General features: G+C 42.9%; 1 non-coding gene and 1 pseudogene across 1 annotated transcript; one reads left to right on the top strand and one right to left on the bottom strand.

Moving 5' to 3' along the window:
* Nucleotides 1-1,458: 1,458 nt before the first annotated feature.
* Nucleotides 1,459-1,565, top strand: LOC139179824 (U6 spliceosomal RNA). Its single transcript, XR_011564180.1, has one exon. It is a non-coding gene; the product is annotated as a U6 spliceosomal RNA (small nuclear RNA).
* A 9,385-nt stretch (nucleotides 1,566-10,950) lies between these two features.
* On the bottom strand, nucleotides 10,951-11,885 carry LOC109578113 (vacuolar-sorting protein SNF8-like; annotated as a pseudogene).
* Between the last annotated feature and the right edge of the window lie 1,314 nt (nucleotides 11,886-13,199).

Raw genomic sequence — 13,199 nt, forward strand, 5'->3', positions numbered from 1 at the left:
ATCAAGTCCTCCAAGAGGCCTCGCGAGGCCGAAAGAGGTACACAGTAGGTGCTCCGTGTCGAAAATAGATGGCACACATCTGTTCCCCTTTGTTCCCGGTGATAGCCCTACCCAATTAGTCATGACTGGTTCTGAGGGCGGAACCCCTCCCCAAGCCCTCCGAAAAATAGTGGCAACTAAGGTGACGTCGCGTCTCACCTGCTAAGTGTACTAAGGACTTCGGGTGCACGATTTTACTTCAGAGCCCTGATGTTCTCATTTCCCCAAGAAGAAAGTGAAGCTCAGAGAAGCCAAGAACCAAGAAGTTGGGGAGCCCAGGTTCACATTTATTTCTACATGGTGCCAAACCCCTGTCTGCCTCCTTCGAGGAAAACCTGAGCCTGCGGGCATCCACCTGCCATACTCTGAGGTCACTCTCCCCTTGCTTTGAGGAGTGAGCTTCTCAAAGCAAAACCAAAATCTCTCCTCTTGAACACCTAGCATTGGCCTGCCTGGCATAAAACAGGTATCCAGTTAAGGCTTGTCCAAACAGATTATGGGTTTCAGACTCTACAAAACATGGGATAAAAAACATTTTCTTTCTTCTGAAGGTCTTCATGGGCAATGGGGAATGAAATATCCCACATAAATTTAGGGGAAAAGACTTCTGCTTTCAAGGAGCTTCACAATCAATATGCATGGAGGAAAACTCATTTATACTGTTAAAAGTGTTAGTTGCTCAGTCATGTCCAACTCTTTCCTATCATATGGACTGTAGCTCAATAGGCTGCTCTGTCCATGGGACTTCCCAAGCAAGAGTACTGGAGTGGGTTGCCTCCTCCAGGGATCTTCCGGACTCAGGAATTAAACCTGGGTCTCCTGCATTGCAGGCAGGTTCTTTACTATCTGTGCTAGGTCCATTATAATTAAGAAATTAGGGAATCTGCTTTCAATATTGGAACTTTTGCACCTCAGACTCTACTGCTTTAACTGGTTATCCTCAATATCTGCAGTATTTGCAAAACAATTTGTTTTCAATTATGTTAAATAACTGGAGTTTCGAGACCATCACCAAATATGTGAGTGAGTGTATGTTGCTCAGTCCAATCTGACTCTTTGCGACTCTTTATTCTCTGGGTCAGAATACTGGAGTAGGTAACCTTTCCCTTCTCCAGGGGATCTTCCCAACCCAGGGATCAAACCCAGGTCTCCCACATTGCAGACGGATTCTTTACCAGCTGAGCTTCAAGGGAAGTCCCATCACCAAATATACTAAAGATCTACTCTGTCCTTAATTAATATATTTAAAGTAACTCAAATTAAAAGATGCTTGCTCCTTGGAAGAAAAGCTATGACCAACTTAGACAGCATACTAAAAACTAGAGACATTACTTTGCCAACAAAGGTCCATCTAGTCAAAGCTATGGTTTTTCCAGTAGTCACGTATGGGTGTGAGAGTTGGACTATAAAGAAAGCTGAGTGCTTGCTTCGGCAGCACATATACTAAAATTGGAACGATACAGAGAAGATTAGCATGGCCCCTGCGCAAGGATGACACGCAAATTCGTGAAGCGTTCCATATTTTTTAAAATTGACAAACCATTAGCCAGACTCATCAAGAAACAAAGGGAGAAAAATCAAATCAATAAAATTAGAAATGAAAATGGAGAGATCACAACAGACAACACAGAAATACAAAGGATCATAAGAGACTACTATCAACAATTATATGCCAATAAAATGGACAACATGGAAGAAAGGGACAAATTCTTAGAAAAGTACAACTTTCCAAAACTGGACCAGGAAGAAATAGAAAATCTTAACAGACCCATCACAAGCACGGAAATTGAAACTGTAATCAAAAATCTTCCAGCAAACAAAAGCCCAGGTCCAGACGGCTTTACAGCTGAATTCTACCAAAAATTTAGAGAAGAGCTAACGCCTATCCTGCTCAAACTCTTCCAGAAAATTGCAGAGGAAGGTAAACTTCCAAACTCATTCTATGAGGCCACCATCACCCTAATACCAAAACCTGACAAAGATCCCACAAAAAAAGAAAACTACAGGCCAATATCACTGATGAACATAGATGCAAAAATCCTTAACAAAATTCTAGCAATCAGAATCCAACAACACATTTAAAAGATCATACACCATGATCAAGTGGGCTTTATCCCAGGGATGCAAGGATTCTTCAATATCCACAAATCAATCAATGTAATACACTACATTAACAAATTGAAAAATAAAAACCATATGATTATCTCAATAGATGCAGAGAAAGCCTTTGACAAAATTCAACATCCATTTATGATAAAAAAAAAAAAAAAAACTCTCCAGAAAGCAGGAATAGAAGGAACATACCTCAACATAATAAAAGCTATATATGACAAACCCACAGCAAACATTATCCTCAATGGTGAAAAATTGAAAGCATTTCCTCTAAAGTCAGGAACGAGACAAGGGTGCCCACTTTCACCATTACTATTCAACATAGTTTTGGAAGTTTTGGCCACAGCAATCAGAGCAGAAAAAGAAATAAAAGGAATCCAAATTGGAAAAGAAGAAGTAAAACTCTCACTATTTGCAGATGACATGATCCTCTACATAGAAAACCCTAAAGACTCCACCAGAAAATTACTAGAACTAATCAATGACTATAGTAAAGTTGCAGGATATAAAATCAACACACAGAAATCCCTTGCATTCCTATACACTAATAATGAGAAAACAGAAAGAGAAATTAAGGAAACAATTCCATTCACCATTGCAACAGAAAGAATAAAATACTTAGGAATATATCTACCTAAAGAAACTAAAGACCTATATATAGAAAACTATAAAACACTGGTGAAAGAAATCAAAGAGGACACTAATAGATGGAGAAATATACCATGTTCATGGATTGGAAGAATCGATATAGTGAAAATGAGTATATTACCCAAAGCAATTTATAGATTCAATGCAATCCCTATCAAGCTACCAGCGGTATTCTTCACAGAGCTAAAACAAATAATTTCACAATTTGTATGGAAATACAAAAAACCTCGAATAGCCAAAGCTATCTTGAGAAAGAAGAATGGAACTGGAGGAATCAACCTACCTGACTTCAGGCTCTATTACAAAGCCACAGTTATCAAGACAGTATGGTACTGGCACAAAGACAGAAATATAGATCAATGGAACAAAATAGAAAGTCCAGAGATAAATCCATTCACATATGGACACCTTATCTTTGACAAAGGAGGCAAGAACATACAATGGATTAAAGACAATCTCTTTAACAAGTGGTGCTGGGAAATCTGGTCAACCACTTGTAAAAGAATGAAACTAGAACACTTTCTAACACCATACACAAAAATAAACTCAAAATGGATTAAAGATCTCAACGTAAGACCAGAAACTATAAAACTCCTAGAGGAGAACATAGGCAAAACACTCTCTGACATGCATCATAGCAGGATCCTCTACGACCCACCTCCCAGAATATTGGAAATAAAAGCAAAAATAAACAAATGGGACCTAATTAAACTCAAAAGCTTCTGCACATCAAAGGAAACTATTAGCAAGGTGAAAAGGCAGCCTTCAGAATGGGAGAAAATAATAGCAAATGAAGCAACTGACAAACAACTAATCTCAAAAATATACAAGCAACTCCTACAGTTCAATTCCAGAAAAATAAACAACCCAATCAAAAAATGGGCCAAAGAACTAAATAGACATTTCTCCAAAGAAGACATACAGATGGCTAACAAACACATGAAAAGATGCTCAACATCACTCATTATCAGAGAAATGCAAATCAAAACCACTATGAGGTACCATTTCACGCCAGTCAGAATGGCTGCGATCCAAAAGTCTACAAGCAGTAAATGCTGGAGAGGGTGTGGAGAAAAGGGAACCCTCTTACACTGTTGGTGGGAATGCAAACTAGTACAGCCACTATGGAGAACAGTGTGGAGATTCCTTTAAAAACTGGAAATAGAACTGCCTTATGATCCAGCAATCCCACTGCTGGGCATACACACTGAGGAAACCAGAAGGGAAAGAGACACGTGTATCCCAATGTTCATCGCAGCACTGTTTATAATAGCCAGGACATGGAAACAACCTAGATGTCCATCAGCAGATGAATGGATAAGAAAGCTGTGGTACATATACACAATTGAGTATTACTCAGCCATTACAAAGAATACATTTGAATCAGTTCTAATGAGGTGGATGAAACTGGAGCCTATTATACGGAGTGAAGTAAGCCAGAAAGAAAAACACCAATACCGTATACTAACACATATATATGGAATTTAGAAAGATGGTAATAATAAACCTGTGTACGAGACAGCAAAAGAGACACTGATGTATAGAATAGTCTTATGCACTCTGTTGGAGAGGGAGAGGGTGGGAAGATTTGGGAGAATGGCATTGAAACATGTATAATACCATGTATGAAACGAGTTGCCAGTCCAGGTTTGATGCATGATACTGGATACTTGGGGCTGGTGCACTGGGACGACCCAGAGGGATGATACGGGGAGGGAGGAGGGAGGAGGGTTTAGGATGGGGAACACATGTATACCTGTGGCGGATTCATTTCAATATTTGGCAAAACTAATACAATTTTGTAAAGTTTAAAAATAAAATAAAATTTAAAAATAAAAAAAAAGAAAGAAAGCTGGCACCGAAGAATTGATGCTTTTGAACTGTGGTGTTGGAGAAGACTCTTGAGAGTCCCTTGGATTGCAAGGAGATCCAACCAGTGCATCCTAAAGGAAATCAGTCCTGAATATTCATTGGAAGGACTGATGCTGAAGCTGAAACTCCAATACTTTGGCCACCTGATGCAAAGAACTGACTCATTTGAAAAGACCCTGATGCTGGGAAATATTGAAGGAGGGAAGAGAAGGGGACGACAGAGGATGAGACGGTTGGATGGCATCACCAACTTGATGGACCAGAGTTTGAGTAAGCTCCAGGAGTTGGTGATGGACAGGAAAGCCTGGTGTGCTGCAGTCCGCGGGGTTGCAAAGAGTCAGACTCAACTGAGCAACTGAACTGAACTGAAATTACAAGTCTGGTCCAGAGATGCCTCCACTGAACATGCTGAGTGAGAGGGAATATGCCACAACGTGAATGGAGCCAAATCATCTCATTTCCTAAGGGTGAGTTAAGCACATTAATTAACTGTGATCTAGAGTTGGCCTCGGGCTTCCCTGGTGGCTCGGTGCTAAGCAGGAGACAAGGTTCGATCCCTGGGTCAGGAAGATCCCCTGGAGAAGGAAATGGCAACCCACTCCAGTATTCTTGCCTGGGAAATCCCATGAGGGAGGAGCCTGGCGGGCTACAGTCCATGGTGTTGCAAAGAGCTGGTCACGATTTAGCAACTAAACAACAGAGTTGGTCTCAGTCTAATCTTCAGGTTTCATCTTGGTCTATTGACAAAAAATTGCTACAAATGTTTGATGAATAAAATAATTTCTTTAGGTGATGTAAGTGAGTGCTCTTCTATTAGAAGATAAAATGGAGGTATAGCTCAGGGGAAGAGAATTTGACTGCAGAAGATAAAATAACTTTATACATACAGGGGAGTGTGTGAATCTGTGTACATGCTCCAACTCGTGAGACCCCAAATGATAGAACAGTGAATCCTGATACAGATGAGTACATCCTTTGACTCAGAAACCCATTTCTAGGAATAACACTAAGAAAATAAATTTCTCAGACAAGATTTATACACAAAATGGATCCTTAACAACAAAAATCTAGAAACGGCATAAATATACAACAATTAAAACATTATAAGATTTTCATACATGTTCATTCTAATAGTGTTTTGAAGAATATTTGATGGCCATTTTAAAATACTTTAAAAAGCAAGCATTGGCAGTGTAATCCTATCTTTATCATTACACATCACACAACAGACAGAGAGCCATATATAAACGTGTGTGTGTGCTAACTCGCTTCAGTCATTCCTAACTCTGTGCGACCCCATGGACTGTAGCCCACCAGATACCTCTGTCCATGGGGATTTTCCAGGCAAGAATACTGGAGTGGGTTGCCATCCTATCCTCTAGGGGATCTTCCCGATTCAGGGAGCGAACCCATGTATCCTGCGGCTCCTGCATTGCAGGCTGATTCTTTACTGCTGAGCCACAGGGGAAGCCCAATATATAAACATATCTGATGCATGTTGACTTCCCTGGTGACTCCATGGAGCTTCCTCTGGAATAAACAGAAGAATGAAGAAGAAAATTTGGAAGAATGAATGAAACGTATCAAAATGGTTACTGGTAATTTTCTGCTGGTGGAACTGCATGATTCTTACTTTTATATCTTGGAGAAGGAAATGCAACCCACTCCAGTATTCTTGCCTGGAGAATCCCATAGACAGAGGAGCCTGGCAGGCTACAGTCCATGGGGTCGAAAGAGTCAGACATGATTTAGTGCACTGTCTCACCTACTTTTATATCTGTATCTTTGTTTTCCAAATTTCTATAAGAGCTTCAACTTTTGTGATTCAGAGAAAAAATTAAAACAAAATAAGATTAATAAACTTTGATTCAAGAAAGCTTGTCTATTGAAAAGATATCTTGATATCATTCAGAAAACTCAAAGCCACAGATATAAGGATAAAGATACCCATTCGTTTTGGGTTTCTGTTTTGTGGTTTTTGAAAAACTTTATATCCCTGTTGTTACCATGGGCTATGGGGAGGAAAAAGAGAGGAGTTGTTGTTTAATGAGTATAGTTAAATATATGCATGTACCTCTTGATTCAGGAATCCCATTCTAAGAACCTATCACAAAAATATACTGGGAAAAAAATGAAATGGCATATGTTCAAGGCTGGGCTTTATGGATGGCTTAGTGGGTAAAGAATCTGCCTGCAATGTAAGGGACACCGGAGACTCAAGTTCCATCCCTGGGTTGGGAAGATCCCCTGGAGGAGGAAATGCAACATACTCCAGTAATCTTGCCTGGAAAATTCCATGGACAGAGGAACTTGGTGGGCTACAGTCCATGAGGTCGCAAAGAATTGGACATGACTGAGCAGATGGCACCCTCATTTTAAACTTCTGTTGCAGGAAGAGGGACCCCTTTCAGTACCCAAGAGTGGGCTCTTGTCTAACATTCGGAAATGAATTGTCTGAGGAGACACACATGCTGACAAAGCAAGAGACTTTATTGGGAAGGGGCGCCCAGGTGGAGAGCACCAGGATAGGGGAACCCAGGAGAACTGTTCTGCCATGTGGCTCACAGTCTTAGATTTTATGTTGATGGGATTAGTTTCTGGGTTGTCTTTGGCCAAGTCTTTGTTTTGACTCAGGGTCCTTCCTGGTGGTGCAGACATTGCCCAGCCAAGATGGATGCCAGCGAGAAGGATTTTGGGAGATGGTAGGACATGTGGTCTTCTCTGAGCGCCAAAGAATTGATGCTTTTGAACTGTGGTGTTGGAGAAGACTCTTGAGAGTCCCTTGGACTATAAGGAGATCCAACTGTTGCAGGAAGAGGGACCCCTTCCAGGGCCCAAAATTGGGCTCTTGTCTAACACTCGGAAATGAATTGTCTGAGGAGACACATGTGCTGACAAAGCAAGAGATTTTATTGGGAAAGGGCACCCGGGTGGAGAGCAGTAGGGTAAGGGAACCCAGGAGAACTGCTCTGCCCCGTGGCTCGCGGTCTTGGGTTTTATGGTGATGGGATTAGTTTCCGGGTGGTCTTTGGCCAATCATTCTAATTCAGAGTCTTTCCTGGTGGCACACACATCGCTCACCCAAGATGGATGCTAGTGAGAGGGATTCTGGGAAGTGGATGGACACGCGGTGTCTCCTTTAGACCTTTCCCGAACTCTTCCGGTTGGTGGTGGCTTATTAGTTCCATATTCCTTATCAGGATCTCCTGTCATAAAACAACTCATGCAAATAGTTACTATGGTGCCTGGCCAGGGTGGGCGGTTTCAATCAGTGTGCTTCCCCTAACACAACCAGTCCATCCTAAAGGAGATCAGTCCCAGGTGTTCATTGGAGGGACTGATGTTGAAGCTGAAACTCCAATACTTTGGCCACCTCATGCAGAGAGCTGATTCATTTGAAAAGACCCTGATGCTGGGAAAGATTGAGGGCCAGAGGAGAAGGGGACAACAGAGGATGAGATGGTTGGATGGCACCACTGACACCATGGACATGGGTTTGGGTGGACTCCGGGAGTTGGTGATGGACAGGGAGACCTGGCGTGCTGTGGTTCATGGGGTCGCAAAGAGCCGAACACGACTGAGCAACTGAACTGAACTGAAACTCTTCCAGTTGGTGGTGGCTTGTTAGTTCCGTGTTCTTTAGCAAGATCTCCTGTTGTAAAATAACTCATGCAAATGGTTACTATGGTGCCTGGCTATGGTGGGCAGTCAGTCAGTGTGTTTCACCTAAGAACTCCCCCTGAGAGACTTCATACTCCACCTTGGGGTGGAGGTCTCTTTCTTCTGTAACTTCTTGCTGCTGTGCATGGGCGTAGTCCTGCCTAGCACAGCAGAAGTCTCTCTCTACCTAATCTAAATCTAGATATGAAAGAAAGACAAGAAAGTGAAAGTCACTTTGTCATGTCCAACTCTTTGCGACCAGAATTCTCTAGACCAGAATACTGGAGTGGGTAGCCTTTCCCTTCTCCAGGGGACCTTCCCAACCCAGGGATCAAACCCAGGTCTCCCACATTGCAGACAGATTCTTTACCAATTGAGCTGGGTCTGAAACCAGCCTTCACCCTTCTAATAACAGCCATTTTGCGTGAAACCCTGAAATAGGCAGGGGCCAAACAGGGCCCAGGGAAGGAAGGCACAATCTGGGGTGAGGGCTGCAGCGTGTGTGACTTTGTTCTGATTGGTTGGTGTGAGGCAACAGGGCGGTGCTCCAGGAATCTTGTGCTCAGCCTGAAGTTACCATCCTCCACCTGGGTGGGGCTCCAGTTCTGCCAAAGAACTCAAAGACATTGTTATGCATATTCCTTGAGTAGGAAACAGGACCCTGCCCTAAGGCTGTACCACCACTTGTCTGTTCAGTTCAGTTCAGTCCGACTCTTTCCAACCCCATGGACGCCATGCCTCCCTGTCCATCATCAACTCCCAGAGTTTACACAAACTCACTTGACCGTTCCTCTCCTGTTTTTGTATCCCATCCCTTCCCTGATCAGCAACTATTTGAATCTACCCTTGGAACTCAGGGAATGTCAAAGAAGCTGAATGAAGTGTGTATCCTACAAACAAGAACAGAAGACACAGAAAGACCCCAAAACCCCATAGACTCCTGCTCACTTTAATTCAGGGAACTGGGCAACTATGGCTCCGATAACTTCCTGTTGAAATGGGGCATAGTGCTGCCTCAGTTTGAAGAATGGACACTGAACTGGAAGTATTTCTGAGTACCAAGTCCTGGACCTGAGTCTTTATGATTAAAACCTCAATCCCTCGGTCTGTCATTTTTGGGCAACAGACCCAAGTAGAAGTAGTTGGAAGTGACAACTGGAATCTAAACAGACAAAATAAATCTCATTTCTTTTCAGAAGAATAAGCCTGAAACTGACTCTGGATGTATAGTCAAGTAGCCAGTTGTCTGGCTTTATAAAAAGTAAGATTGCAGTTACTAGCTGCCGGCAGACATTGTTTTGAGAACATCTGGTGGCATCCAAGTCTGACACAACTCAGAAAACTCAAGTTCTTAGCAATGCAAGGACTAGTCTAAAATTACACCCATAGTGTCACCTGGTTATTTCCTTGGATGTCTGAACCATAGCTACTCATAGGCAGGGATGAGTAGGTACAAACTCGTTATTGTTCAGCAACCCAGTCATGTCTGACTCTTTGCGACCCCGTGGACTGCAGCATGCCAGGCCTGCCTGTGCCTCACCATCTCCCAAAGTTTGCCCAAGTTCATCTCCATTGCATCAGTGATGCCATCCAAACATCTCATCCTCTGATGCCTTCTTCTCCTTCTGCCCTCAGTCTTTCCCAGCATCAGGGACTTTTCCAATGAGTCAGCTGTTCACATCAGATAACCAAAATACTGGATACAAACTACTATATGTAAAATAGATAAACAAGGTCCCACTGTATAGCATAGGGAACTATATTCGCTATCATTTATCTTACTACAATATCAATTATCTTGTAGTGAGCTATATTGGAAAAAATCTGAAAATTATATATACATTGATCGTGTATATTTATCTGAATCACTTTGCTATACCTCAGAAACTAATGCAACATTGTAGATCAACTATACTTCAATTTTTAACAAAGAGAAGAAAAATTAACTTGGTATGATGATACGTCATAAGTAGTGAAACTGAGTAAATGAGATAAGAGCTTCTAAGATGAATTCTTTAGAAATAATGTTTTAGATGTGTATATTTTTAAAAGTTGGAGGGGGCACATCTCAGGGCATGTGAGATCTTAGTTCTTAGATTGAACCCTCACCCCCTGCAGTGAAAGTATCTTAACCACTGGACCATCAGGGAAGTCCTTCTGTTCTTTTTTTTTTTTTTCCTGATGGGTTAGGGAGTGTTTTTCATTTTCTATACTTTCTTATTTTTGGCTGTGCAGGGTCTCCATTGCTACCTGGGCTTTTCTCCAGTTACAATGAGCAGGGGCTACTCTTTGTTGCGGGGTGTGGCCTTCTCTTTGTGGGGGCTCCACTTGTTGGGGAGCACAGACTCAAGGCACGTGGGCTTCAATAGCTGTGGCTCCCAGGTCCTAGAGCGTGGGCTCATTTGTGAGTTGCAGTGCACAGGCTTTGTTGCTCTGAAGCATGTGGGATCTTCCCTGACCAGGGATCGAACCTGTGTCTCCTCCTTTGGAAGTACAGACTCTTAACCAATAGACTGTCAGGGATGTTCTTTTTGAAAACAAAGTTGTCCAGGTTTTATTCACCACCAACTCCTCTCTCTTCTCCCTGCCCACTGCTGTGCCCCCCTTGAGCATTCCCAGTCAAGGGTGGGCTTCTCTGGTCATCTCAGCTGTACTCTCCTGGGAGTCTAGAGGTCAGAGAGGAGACCTGGCACCCAGTGGTAGGTCTCCTCTGGAGCCCAGCAGATCCAGCCAAGCCAGCCCTTCCTTCAGCAGGTGTTGCAGCACTTGCCTTGCTTGCTCCATCTCCCATTTAAGACTGGCTTTGATAGGGGCTTCAGCGGTAAAGAATTCTCCTGCCAGTGCAGGAGACATAGGTTCGATTCCTGGTCTGGGAAGATCCCACATGCTGTGGAGCAACTAAGCCCCTGTGCACCACAACTACTGAGTCTGGGAGCCGCAACAAGAGAAGCCACTGCCGTGAAGCCCACACACCACTCTGCAACTGGAGCGTGGCTCCTGCAGCAACAAAGACGAGCATAGCCGAAAACAAATAAATAATTTAAAAATAAAAGACTGACTTTGATATCACTGACATTCACAGAGCCATTTTCCCTGCCACCTGCAGCACCACAGCATGATCCATATTTAACTCAGAGGGACAGACCAAAGGAGGTAAGTGCCGCCCCCAGGGATAACGCCAAAGCCGGTGCCGAGTGCCTTCAGTGTCTTGATGGCCCCAATCAGGTCGTCTTGGCTGACATCCTGGGTGAATGTGACCTTTCCTTTTAACACCTGTTGATGTCATGTAGTCACTCCAGAGTTATCAGGTCTCCATTCTGTTGCTTCAGGGCCAGGCACACGTGAATAATCTAGACACCCAGCTTGTAATAGACGTCTCCCACGCCTAGCATCTCAGACCAAAATCCTTTCCCAGAGGCCAAAGAATCCACCCCAATAGTAGCACACGTGTCCTGGAACTGCATCTGGGACACAGGATTCTTCCAGATCCCCTGCTTGGGCTTGCTGACATATTCTTTCAGGTTGGTCTTGTACACATCCAACTGCTTGGACATCCATCTCAGCCAAGACAGTCACTCACTCCCTATACTTGGCCGTGCAAGCTTCTTGGGGATGACATCATTTCCCACCCCACAGCAGTGCATCCCTTCCCTGGCCCATAGCCACCCCGCTGCCAGAAAACTGGATCCACTTCAACTCTGAAATTATTTCCTATTATATATTGAATGGATAAAAGTCCCAGTGTGTAGCGCAGGGAACTATACTCAATATCCTGCCATAAGCCATAATGGAAATAAAAAGAAATATATATGTATATAATGCACACACACACACACACACACACACACACACACACAATGGAGTCAATTTTCTATACAGCAGAAATTAATACAACATCGTAAGTCAAGTATGTTGTTTTTAGTTGCTCAGTTGGATCTGACTTATGCAACCCCATGGATTGTAGCCCACCAGGCTCCTCTGACCATGAGATTTCCCAGGCAAGAATACTGGCGTGAGTTGCTATTTCCTTCCCCAGGGGATCTCTGACCCAGGGATTGAAACCAGGTCTCCTGCATTACAGGTGTCTCCTGTATTGCAGGTGGATTCTTTACCAATTGAATCAACTGTTGTTCAGTTCGCTAAGTCATTGAGATCCTCATGGACTGAAGCATGCCAAGCTTCACTGTCTTTCACTATCTCCTGGAGTTTGTTCAGATTCATGTCCATTGAGTCAGTGATGCCATCCAACCATCTCATCCTCTTCTCTGCCTTCAATCTTTCCCAGCATCAGGATCTTTTCCAATGAGTTGGCTCTTTGAATCAGGTGGCCAAAGTATTGGAGCTTCAGCTTCAGCATCAGTCCTTCCAATGAATATTCAGGGTTAATTTCCTTTAAGATTGACTGGTTTGATCTCCTTGTAGTCCAGGGGACTCTCAAGAGTCTTCTCCAGCACCAGAGTTTGAAAGCATAAACTCTTTGGTGCTCAGCCTTCTTTATGGTCCTGCTTTTACATCTGTACATGACTACTGGAAAAACCATAGCTTTGATTATACAGAACTTTGTTGACAAAGCTATGTCTCTGCTTTTTAATACACCATCTAGGTTTGTCATAGCTTTTCTTTGAAGGAGCAAGCATCTTTTAATTTCATGGAATTTGGAGCCCCCAAAATAAAATCTGTCAGTTTCCATTTTCCCCCATCTGTATGCCATGAAATGATGGGACTGGGTGTCATGTTCTTAGTTTTTTGAATGTTGAGTTTTTAGCAAGCTTTTTCACTCTCCTCTTTCACTCTTATCAAGAGGTAGTTTAATTCCTCTTTGTTTTCTGCCATTAGGGTGATATTATCTGCATATCTGAGGTTGTTGA

The sequence above is a fragment of the Bos indicus genome, chromosome 25 (assembly GCF_029378745.1).
Source record: "Bos indicus isolate NIAB-ARS_2022 breed Sahiwal x Tharparkar chromosome 25, NIAB-ARS_B.indTharparkar_mat_pri_1.0, whole genome shotgun sequence".
NCBI classification, from domain to species: domain Eukaryota; kingdom Metazoa; phylum Chordata; class Mammalia; order Artiodactyla; family Bovidae; genus Bos; species Bos indicus.